This window comes from Heliangelus exortis, chromosome 5, assembly GCF_036169615.1.
Source record: "Heliangelus exortis chromosome 5, bHelExo1.hap1, whole genome shotgun sequence".
NCBI lineage: Eukaryota > Metazoa > Chordata > Aves > Apodiformes > Trochilidae > Heliangelus > Heliangelus exortis.
The window spans coordinates 36861068-36873473 of record NC_092426.1 but is presented as its reverse complement, the minus strand read 5'-3'; the positions used below and the strand labels follow the sequence as shown (position 1 = coordinate 36873473).

At 41.6% G+C, this 12406-nt stretch overlaps 1 protein-coding gene across 1 annotated transcript in view; it reads right to left on the bottom strand.

The window, feature by feature from the left end:
- LOC139796522 (cytosolic phospholipase A2 epsilon-like) overlaps window positions 1-12406 on the bottom strand; it is a 36529-nt gene that overhangs the window by 20837 nt on the left and 3286 nt on the right. The gene's annotated exons all lie outside the window — the stretch shown is intronic.

Sequence of the window (12406 nt, the reverse complement as noted above, 5' to 3'; positions counted from 1 at the left end):
GTTTGGGTTAGGCACTGCCACAGAATGCTGGCAAGTTCTGTCTCAGGGATTGCTGGAATTTCCCAGGGAGAGGTAGGTTGGGTATTTGTGTGTCTGTGCAACTAACTTTGCTTTCTTGCACTGGCCTGATGTGTGGGGATGCTTGGTGGTTTGTATTCTCCCTGTTACTTCTAAGATGATGGGTTTTTTAGTAGGAACTGAGTATGATGGGGTTTTTGGTAGTGCTGAGTATCTTCTAAGTGCACCAAAGTGCTGATGGATGTCTCATGAGAAGAAACAGAGAGCCTGACAGTAGCAGTGAAGTGTAGTGGGACTTACTCTCTCCATGCTGTCATCCCTCCTTTGTAGCCCTCCCTTTTGGAGCACATCTGCTGTCCTGCAGTTTTCTCCACTGCTTGCACTCATTTTGAATAACAAACTTTTTTTAATCTGCTGGGTAACTACAGCTCTCATGTCTCCACCTCTAAGAACTCCTTTAGTAACCACAGTTCAGATTTGGGGGTAGTAAGAGGTAGTTTGATGCTGTGGGATACATGCAGGTAGCCAACATGACCCTAAGTGGGTAACCTGCTGGAAAAGGTCTCCTGATGTCTTGGCTCTGATCCCAGCTCTGTTCTAGCCCAAGTCACTGTGGGCAATTGCTTCCATTTAACCTTATCTTGCTTCTCTATCAGCATTTCTCCATCCATAAAGCACTAATAATGATCCTTTCCTCTGCAACCTGCTTTGACATCCCATGATTAAAAACATAGAATAAATAACTATTATTATTAATATTTCCACATGACCCACAAGAAGAAGGTGCCTTATCAGTAATTATGTTTTTCTTTCTCTACCAGTCTCTTGGTTCTCATTCCACACTTTCTGGAAACTTGTGTTGTTATCCATGTGGCAATGAATAGGTATTGCTTAAAGCAATTTATGCAATCAGGTGATGTATGATTTATCTTTCAAGTCTTCTGGTATAGTTTGAATATGAAATATCTTCCAGTTTTTCAGCATGTTTCCCCCTCATCATCCATAGCAGGGAAGAAATTACTTTAACACCTTAAATGCAGATGTTTCTAATTCTTTTAAGTAGCATTAGGATATTTTTAGACTTATTACTGCAATTTTGGAATGCAGAAGATGAGCAATGTACTCCTAGATACAAAATTATTGGTCAAGGAAGTTATAGAATAATTTCTTTACCTCTCTCCCCCACAATATTTTCTACAATTCTTTAATTGATTTTTAATGACTGAAAAAGAGAATATTAACTTTGCCTGGTCACTTCCTCAGATGGTGCCAGAGTAGCAAGATAAGAGTAAGAATTTGTTTCTTCAGCAACTGTACCTGTCAGTCACAGGCTACACACAGATACATGGGGGTCATAGAGAACTTGTTCATTTATGGTCTGGGATATTCTTTGTTGTGCATCCAACTGTGAATCTTGATTTAGAAGACAGGCATTTGATATTTTCAGAGTATCAAGGAAGCCAGCTTTAAATTTGAGACTTAAAATCTTCTATCCCTCTAGAGCTGTGATATGATCTCTGTTCAATCCTTCATCCTCTCTGGAAACAAGAAACTTAGAGCAAATTTAACAAGTTAGTCCAGTCTTTAACAAGGCTGTTGCCCATTAATAAGAGTGAAAACAAAGTCCAACAACCTGATAATTCCCATGTAATACCAGTTCAGTTAGTAACCAGTGAGGCCTCCATCCCAACATAGCTCAAGACAAGAATGTAGACAGAAACAAAGATATTTGAATCTGGAAACAAGCAATTGCAACCAGGCCACTGCATGGAGAATAATAAATCATGCCCCAGAATTATACTATTGGAAGATTTATCTGATAGCTTAGATATACAACACAGATTTAGATCATTTTGGATCAAAACCCCAACACCTAACATTAAGTGCAAGTTCAGGGGGTGAGATTTATCACTGAAATCCCCTTGCATACACCTGTACAAGAACAAGTAGTGTTCAGTGTCATCCATGTTCCAGCTCTCTCCCACTCTCTTCCTCCCTTCTCCATAAAAGACTGCAAGTGTGGCCAACTATTAAAATTAAAAGCACAATCAGGTTAAACAGGGAAGACATAAATAGCCTGGCATGTGAGAAAGTGCTGAAAGAATTCAATTTGCTGTATCAACAGCAACAACATCAATGCCAAAGCCTGACTAAGGACATGGTAATAGTTCTGTGATGTCCAAATGAGAAAAAAGAGAAAAGAGAGAGGACAGTGAGCAGTGACCCTGAATGGTCAGAGGGAAATAAACAAGCAGAGTATTAGGAAAGCTGTTCAACTTCTAGGACAGTAAGCAGTAGCAAGAGAAATTTTATATATTTTCTAGGCAACTCATTTCAGAGGGGATTTGTACCCAGATATGGGTTAGAATGGCAGACAAAGTGAAGTTGATCCTGAAGTTCATCTTCAGATGAGGAACAGCAGCCCCAGTGAACCCACAAAGGTGTCCTATGGAATTGCTGCCACGTGATGCCTATGTTTATGCTGGAAGGCAATAAACAGGATAATCATGGCACATCAATTAGATGACATGGAAATGAACTAACCAGTCTTCCTGCCAGCCTGGACTGGGAAGGAAGTGATAGGACATCCTTCTGCTTTGCACCAGCTCAAGAAATTGATTCCCTGATATCTTGGTGCTGCCTCCAAAACAACTCCAAACCTCCTTCTTTGGCAAGTAAAAAGTAAGGCTGGAAGTTCATTAGAAAAGTTGCCACTTTTCCTTTCCATACACATCCAGAGTCCAAGTAAGAAGGCCTAAATCCCTCTTCTAGAGCTTCTGTGTGCCACCCTGATATAATTGTCAAAAGGAAACAACACAAAAAGCAACACAAAAATAACAGAGAAGCCCACAGAGAGCCATGCTACAACTTCTCCCCTCCACTCCATCTCCTGTGGAGCACCAGCAAATAGATTTTATCACCTAGCTGGTATTTTGGGTATGTGTAGCTGTTCTTGTGAGTTTTGTACATGCTAAAAGAGGCACAAATTTCATTAGATCACCCTCCCCTATGTTCTCTTTTGGCAAAGTGGAAGTAGAAATAATGTCTTTCCATAGGTATATCATTTTTTTTTTTTGACTTTTCATAACTACTGGCACTTTTTTGCTGTTTCTACTTTCAGCAGGAAACAAAAAGCCCTACATTTTTGGCCAAGAGGTATTATGAAGAAGTCAGACTTTCTTCATTCCACTTCAGACCCTCTTGCAGTGATTTGAGAGTTTCACCTCTATCACTAGAAAATGTCTTTTAGAAAGCTATTTCATTTTTATTTTAAATTAATCTGAAATTAAGCTGAAAATTAGGTCTTGGCCACGTATCAACACTGTTGATGGAGACCCAGTGGGCAGTTAGAACTGATGAGCATCTAAAAAAAAAACATTGCCAGAGGGAAACATCATGGAAACAGACTTGAAAACAGGCTGCAAGCAGTACACCAAAGTGCCTCAAATTGGGAACAAAATCAAAAGCTGAAGGAGCTGATCTGACAAATAAACATTCACAAATTTTATTTACTGAGAAGATGTTCCCAAGAATGTTATTCATTCACTAAGGGAATAGAAAAAATGGATTTTAAATTGAAAAAAAAAACCTAAATTTGAAAATTAAAATGTTCTTTACGGCAGAGACACTTCTCCTGTGGATCTTTTCTTTCAAACAAAATTTTACACTGCATAGGAAACTACAAAAAAGCTTTAGCTCAGTATAAGAGTGAGGACAAGGTCAGCTTTCCAACATGGTTTATTCCTCTTTTGCTGGCTCAGAATCAGAAAGTATTTGCAAATATGATGAACCATCTCTCAGTGATGATCCATGGGAATTTACTGTAATTTCTGTACACTTTAAAAGAAATGGATACCTGGAGCTGCTCTTTGGTTTTTACAGTGAGGATAGAAGAGTCAAGCTTACAGAAACAGCATGGAAATAACAAGACACATCATTATAACAGAATGAATTATAACAGAATTATAGAAGCAGGGTACAATGAGTCCCCCTGTCCCTCACATGATGGAGCAGTCACTGAGGGTCAAGACATTGATGCTGATGAGTTGATTTGGTAAGAAAAGTTCCATTACACACTGCAGCAACTTACTGGAAGCAAAAGGGTGTTTACTTCAAACTGTAAATAAGTCTTTTTGTGCCTGTGAGTTCAACCCGAAGCCTGGAAATGTCAGTCACCATTTTTTGGACTAAATTTTGGACCTACAGGGCATAACAGAAAGGTGAAGATTACAGCTTGCTTGGTTTGGTTTATAAGAATGAACTCCTGGGTTCATTCAGCCTGGATTAAAAGCTTACATTGCAGCAATGGTTCATCCTTTGGGATGCATTGCCAACACATACTTTGCCTTTGGCAGCCAGGTCTTCCCATTTTATACATCTTTTCTACAAAGATGTCACCATCCGTTTCTTTCACATCAAAATAGGCCACAGATAAACACACAGCCTCCAGACTGTTTTTTATCACAACACTATAACTAATCCTATTTTCACAGTGAAATTAAGTGCACTCATACCCTAGCTGGAGTCCTCTGGGATTCCCAACTGCTCTAGGAGTCTGCAGCAACTTTCCTGTGAGCATGAATGGAAGCCTTAGGAATAGATGCATCTGACTTTTGAGGAACATTTATATGTGTCCTGGTTTGGGCCAGGATAAAGGGGATTTTCTGTCTTGTACTTTTGCTTTCAGCTCAGTCTCTTGTGAGTAGCTGCACTTGCTGAAATTAACAGCAAGTTTCTCAGGCAGTGTCTGCTCCTAGGACTGATCCCACTCCATGTTTATAGTTACTGCTAGAGACTGGTGTGCAGAGCCAAGGGCACTGCTCAGCTCTGAGGAACATTTTACCCTCCAGAAGGAATAAAGAGGTCCCACCTGCAGCCTCCTTTGGGGAGGAACGGACAAGAGAGATGCCAGAATTGACCAAACAGAGGATTCCATCCCATACACCTCATACTCAGGATAAATTTGAGGGATCACAAGGGTCAAGCCACGGGTTTCCAGCTTCCAGCCTCCTGCCTTTCCTGCTTCCCTTTTTTCACCCGTTCCCTGTTTCCTTCAGCATCCTGGGAGGATTCCATCCATTCCTCTGCCTGTGCTCCTGATCCATCCCAGCCCATATCTGTGTGTTCCTGCCTCCAGCTCCCAACTGCTGCTGACTCCAGGATTCCAGCCTGGACTTTCCCAGGGCTGCCTTGCAGCCTCGGGGGTGATGTGAGAGTTACTGGGGGAGAGGGGGGAAGGAATGTGGGATCAATTTCCTGTATATTTGTATATATTTAGTAATTTTTCCTATTTATTATTACTGTTTCATTAAAGTTGTGTAGTTTAGTTTCGAACCCATAAGTCTCTCTCCCTTATTCTCTCTCCTTTCTTTATCAGGGAGGGGAGAGAGATTAATAGGGAGCAGCTGTCACTCAGTTTAATTGCTGGGCCAGTGTTAAACCCTGACAATATGCAAGACCCATTCTGTCCAGTTTTCATTCTTGTATTGAAAGGGAGCTGTCAAAAACAGTGGCCAAGACTGGCCCTCAGGAAATGGGAAAAGATCAATACCTTTGCCAGTCCAAATCAAATTTGAACGCCAAGTCAAAAAGATGAATTAATGTTCCATTTAATAGCAGAACACAATGGAAGCACCAGCACCAACATTTGTGACTGAATCTTTCTTTTAACTTCCACTGGCTACTACTGCAGCACTCACTGCCTTTGTGGCTCCTGCTGTAGCACAATGTTCACACATGGAAATTCTCACCTGTCCTTTCAGCCATGTAGGCTACCCCAGCCCTGGTAAATCTAGGCTGTCTACTTGGCCTCCCACATAATGGTAAACCACTTCTGAGACCTTATCTACAAGGTGATCAATGTCTTCAGTTCAGCAAAAAGGTTGCCTGAAGCACCTCTCTGGACACCATTGCTGATAAAAGGCCACAGACTCTGTAGATCTCCCCTGTGGGCAATGCTTTCCTCTGCTCTGAGTCTTCAGAGTAAACCTATATGGGGACTAAAAGATACCACAAGCCTTATCACAACGTGCTTTTAGCATCCAGCTCATGCCAACATCACATTTCATCTCAGCTAGAGGTGGGAAAGAGCACTGAGGGAGCACAGATGTATAAAACAAGGCAGGTGCCTGCTCAGAGGGCAGGGGAAAGAATGAATCCCTGGTTACAGATACTCATTAAGCAGTGTCCCAGGTATCTGGATGACCTGCAGATCCTGCTGTCTTGATGAAACAGGGACAACCAGGACAGAACTAGAGGAATTTTCTGCACATTCTTCAACAGTGCATAAGAAAAATCTTTTGGGAACCAATGCACAAAAATACACTTAAATATATTTATCACCAGAAAATACTGAAGATGAGAAACTGTGCTGCCTTCTCATCAAAGGAAAGCCTCAAAAACTCTGAGGCAAGTCCTGCAGTAAGTGAATGTCTGTATCAATCTTCATATTATTTATGAACTTCTTTGAAAGTCTGACACAAAAATTAGTAGTGCTGTAAACACAGGCCTGCTGTTATTCACTTTGTGGTCACTCTTCTCTGTCAAGTGAAATATACTTTGGGCTTAAACTCAGTACATCTTTGTGCAATATTAATCAGGATAGAGCATAAAATGTGGTCTTTATCAAGGATGACAAAAAATGCCAAGGTTTTTTAACTTTAAAGAAGACCTGGGAGATTGTAGGCATGGGAACAGACACTGCTTTCTATGTGTTGAGAAGGTGTTACACAGCTCAGACCAAATAAATTTGAAAATGTGGAAAATCTATTCAGAAATCAAAGCATAGACTTCATTATCATTATCTGCTGACAACTGCTGAACTTGCTTATGTGTTTCTTTGAAAGAAATGTCTTCTAATCTTGCCCTGTTTATTAGCATAGAACTTCATGAAATGTGCCTCAGCTCTCACACACCATTCCATCCAAACTTGCTGAAACTTTGAGTGCAAACTGGGAAATCATGTCCTGAGCAGTGTCTGCCACTGCCTTTGATCCTGCAAGCCAAACTGCAGAGAAGAGTCACAAATTGCTTCATGGCCCTGTGTCCTCTCAAATGACTGTGTGGTTCTAGATTGCTGCCATCATCACCTACTCATTCCAAACTCTTTTCCCCACCCAAGCCTCTCCCTTGTTCATTTCCATTGCCTCCACCCTTTTCAAACCTGTTTTAAAACAAGTTTTGACACATAAAAATATTAGAAAACATTTAAAAACCTCTTTCAACCCTCCATTAGCTAGAAGCCTCCTCCAAACAAGACAATAATGAAGGCTACTAGGAACCTCTAGTACAATAACAAAAGATTTTTTAAAATCATTCCTGTTCACTGAAGGACAACTCCTGCCATACCACCTGTGCTTGCACAATATTTGAGCACCTTCTCATCTTTGCCTTAGAAACAGAGATGAGCCCAACACCCAACTAAAGCCACTGAGTGCTTTCACCAACCTCCAGCCACTAATAACTTCATCCTCCCAATCTCCCTCTGAGGCTCTTAATGCCCCTGTGAGGCTCCTAATCTCTTTCCTGAATCCTGTTTTTTTTAAATGAGGAACTAAGCTTTGAGGAAACTCATCTTCTTCAAGTTTATGCCAGGATTCTGGAGGAAGTCAGGGGGGATCATACAACATCTATAACCCCCAGAGCAGCTTTCTGTTCTTGCACACAGGACACAGATGCCAGCAGGGCTGCAAGAAGATGCATTTGTACCTACACACAACCCAGCAGCAGAGATGCAATTATTCCCACACCTGTAAGGCGGTGCCCTGACCAAGATCCCTAAACAAGGAAAATATTCATGAGCTCCCTGATTATAGATAACATTGGCCTTTTTACTTGCAGCTTGTGCTGCCATGAACACACAGTGGAGGCTTTTAATCTCCACACTTCATATCATGTACACAGTGCAGCTGTGTACCATTCAGTATGCACTGCATTCTATACAATACACCCCATCTTGGCATTTCTGCCAACAATACATTAAACACTTGAGGAAGGGAAAAACCTGGGAATAAACTCTCAGACAAAATGGGTAATCTGAAGGAAAGTGGATTTTGCTTGTATTTAGCAATGAACTAAGAGGAATAAGAGCAGGGTTAGGTAACATGAGTGGAAAAAGCAAATAGCAGATTGAATGGAAAGAGGTTGTTAGCAATTACAACTGTTGATTCACATCATATTAGCTGAGATTATCTGTTAATTTGTTACTCAGATTAATAACTGTGGTTATAACTTTATGAATGCAAACATCAGTCAGGACCAAGGCTCCATTCTGACAGGTGCCTAAGTGGTTCTGCAGTTAGATCTTGATATTGATTTAATCACCATACAATTACAGTAAGAAAAGACCCTCTTCAGGACATGACATCACAGGGAGGAGCTTCTGGTAATTAACAGATGCTTTTATACTTGTTTGTTTCAGTTTCTTAACCAGTCAGGACATCCTTGTTTATGGGCCTTGTCACAGCTTGGCATCTATCCACATCACCACTTCCCTGGCTTTGTTCAGATTCCTATTGCCAAACATTTATCTTGGGCTGCTTTTAGGATTTCCCTCCATCAGTGCAAACAGAGCTGTCACAGAAAATTACCTTTATCCTGGCCCAAACCAGGACAAGAGCCTGGATTGGCAGCCAGCAACATCAGGAACTCAGATGAGATGCCCTCAAGTCCTCTTTTGCTAGAGGATTTCTCTCAACTATGGCAAAACCAGTGCCCACATTCCTGTTTCAGGGATCTAAAGCACCAGTGCCAGCAGTGCTGGCCAGCCCAGCTGGTACTGCCCATGCTTCCTTTCTGCCCTGTTTGCAAGAAGGATGCTGCTGCCCCTCACACTACTCCTGCACTCAGAGGTGAAGGTCAGAAGAAGTATTGGCAGCATTTTGCTTGCACATCTTCAATCCAACCTCTCCACACACAAAAATTTCCTTTGGAGAACTCAGCAAGGAAAGGGAATTGGTTATTGTGATGATATTACAGAGGATTTAGGGGATATAAGGAAAAAAAAGTAACAGACCTGCTTTCCAACTTTCAAAATCAATGGCCAGTGTAGTATTGGGAGTTTGCTGTAACTCCCAATTTTTGTTGTTACACAACAGCAAGACTGAGATTTAACAAGTCCCAGATGTAACACTCCAGCAAAACTTCAAGGTTGGCTTAAGGCTTTATCTCATGAGAATGCTGGCTGAGCTTGGCATTTTAAAAAATGAAAAAGCAGCTCTATACCATTCCAGGAAAAGCTTGCTGGAGCCTTGGGTTTTGCTAAATACAAAGTAGGTCAAGACAATATCTTTAAATTCTTTTCTTTGCTCCTAAAGGGAATATTTCCATGAAATGCATGTATGTAAGAGATATTATTTTATATTTCACCCACAGCCCATGAAACAACCAGGAACAGCCAGGACTGCATGTGCTCTGATGGGACCGTGCTCAGCAAGGCAGGTCTGGGCAGCCAGAGTGAAGGGAAGAGCTACTCCAGGGGATTTACAGAGCATGTGCCTGATTCCTGGGATAATCAGCATGCAGGGAGTGAAATGCAATGATACTTGGTCAGCAGAGAAGCCTCCAGCAAGAAATCTCCATGGTTAAACAGAGGAAAGTCTGAGAGTTGGGGTTGTTCAGTCTGAAGAGGAGAAGGCTCTGAGGAGACCTTATTGCAGCCTTCCAGTATCTGAAGGGGGCTACAAGAAAGCTGGGGAGAGACTTTTTAGGCTGTCAGTAGTGATAGGACTGGGGGAATGGATTCAAAATGGGGGAGGGGAGATTTAGATTGGAATTTAGGAAGAAGTTTTTCACCATGAGGGTGGTGAGACACTGGCACAGGTTGTCCAGAAAGGTGGTGGAAGCCCCATCCCTGGAAGTCTTTAAGGCCAGGCTGGATGGGACTCTGAGCAACCTGATCTGGTGGGAGGTGGGATGGAACTGGATGATCTTAAAGGCCCTTTCCAAGTCTGAAAATTCTATGATTCTGTGATTTTATGAAACACAGGGCCCTGTATAAAGGTGGCTTCAAGGGGTCTTCAAAGGCTTCTATAAAAAAACTGGGTCACAACAGCCCCATGCAATGCTAAGGCTTGGGGGAGAGTAGCTGGAAAGTTGTCTGGCAGAAATGAACCTGGGGGTGCTGGTTGGCAGGAGCTGAACATGAGCCAGGAGTGTGCCCAGGTGGCCAAGAAGGCCAATGGCATCCTGGCTAGTAAGAGAAACAGTGTGACCAGCAGGACTGGGGAGGTGATTGTTTCCCTGTGGTTGGCAGTGGTGAAGCTGCACCTTGAGTACTGTGTCTAGTTTAGGGCCCCTCGGCACAAGGAAGACACTGAGGTTCTGGAGAGAGTCCAAAGAAGAGGAATGAAGATGGTGAAGGGTCTGGAAAACAAATCTTATGAGGAGCATCTGAGGGAACTGGGGAACAAGGAGTGAGGGGTGGAAAATCATACTCCAATGTCTGTCCTACTCCAAAAACATTTATTATAGGACAATCCTGGGGGTATTACTGTCAATCCAGGTGAAACATGGTAGTGGTCGAGTGTCACTATTCTTACAACTTTTGACAAGGAAAATTTAGAGGGATTCAAACACATCCAGGAATTGGAAGAGAAATTGCAGCTGTCTTGGGAATGATAGGTACTACTCAGACAACCTATATAACGCAGGAACAAATTATTCTGCTTCATGAGTAAGCCTTATTCCTATCAGATTTCAACAAACATTAGCAGTCTAATTCTTCTTATTATGCTCACACCATGTCTAAATACAACCCTTTGTCTAACACAAAGGAGAAAGCTCAGGAGATGATGCTTATAGATGATTACCAGAGCTATCCTATAATAAGAAACTGAGTCATATATTACATGACCTGTGCAAGATCTAAGGAGGCATGGACACTCTGGGTTGTGGGTAACAGTCCTTTTGCACCAGGAGAACACTTTAGTTGTGCAGTGCCAGAGCTGAAGAAAAATGATCCAATCTTACTCCACCAAAACAACACAAATGGCTCCTGCAGTTTGAATTATTTCTGTGCCATCTTTCAGCTCCTTGTTCTCATCTCTGTCTCTCTTAACAGCTGAAAGGTACAGAAATAGCAACTGAAACAAATGTGAGTGGAAAATAAAAATGTTTTTTTGTTATTTTGAGCCTAACGCATTTTAAATATTTACAAATATTTGAATAAATACAGTAGTTACATGAAAAATACATCCCCACAAAAATATAAAATAATAAATCAGTTCTGAGCCAAGACTTATCCTGGAAAGTAAATATCTACAGAAATACAGATACATAGGCCTAAATAATTACCTCTACTTTCTTCTTAAATTATTTTTGCTACATTCAGGTAGCAAGCACTATCACAGAACCACAGAATGTTAGGGATTGGAAGGGACAGCAAAAGAGCATTGAGTCCAACCCCCCAGCCAAAGCAGCAAAGTCTCCATTTGTCTCACTACCCATAAATACATTTCACCCTAAAAAATCACTCTGAACTTGGTGCAGACTACTCAGTGAACTTTGATGTAAATGTCAAAACCTCTCCTTTCAATGACAGAGTTTTTGAACTTTGGATCTCTTCCTCTTTAGACTCCTCTCACTGCTCAGGTGTTAAAACCTCTCTGCATAACATTTTGTCAAAAATAGAAGGGTCATCTCCTCAAGGTTCCTACTACACTCTCACACTGTTTTTCTAATTATTTAATGCTTTTTAATGAAGTCTTTTCTTTTGATGTGTATCACACCACTTGGCATGGCTCCATTAACAAAACCAAGTGCTCTGAGAGAGAACACAGGGGACTGTGCAGATAAAACCTCACTGCCCACCTGCTGTGCCACAGGTAGCTTGCTCTGATTCTCAGGTGGAAAATAAAAATGTGGTGCCCTGTTGCACAATAAAGACAGAGAAGTAAGGAATGAGGAATGGACAAGGCTGCTCCTTTCAGACCCTTACACCTTGCACTGCTTCTTCTGGCTCTTGCTAGCAAAGCCATCTGGCTTGGGAAACAAATCTCCACTGGTACAGCTTCAGTCCTGCACTCAGGCAGTCAATAATCAGCTCAAAATGAATCCACAGGATGAAGACTAATAAAAGATAAAGAGCTAACATAAATAGTTACGAATTTCTGGGAGTTCTCTGGGCCTAAGGAATGAAAAGGCTGTAATTTCCAGTTGTTATAAAATCCTGAGAAATGGAAGAAAAGAATCACTGATTTAAAGGACAGAATCAGGTATTTGGTTATCAACTCTGTGGGTGGTTATCTTGATGCTATTGGCTGTCAGGTCAGACTCAGCATTCCTTTAAGCTGGTGTCATTTATGCCAGAAAAGAGCTCAGCTGAGATAAAAAAGACAAAGGGAAATGGAGCTGAACAAAGAGGAAACTGAAGCTTGTGCAAGATGTGCTG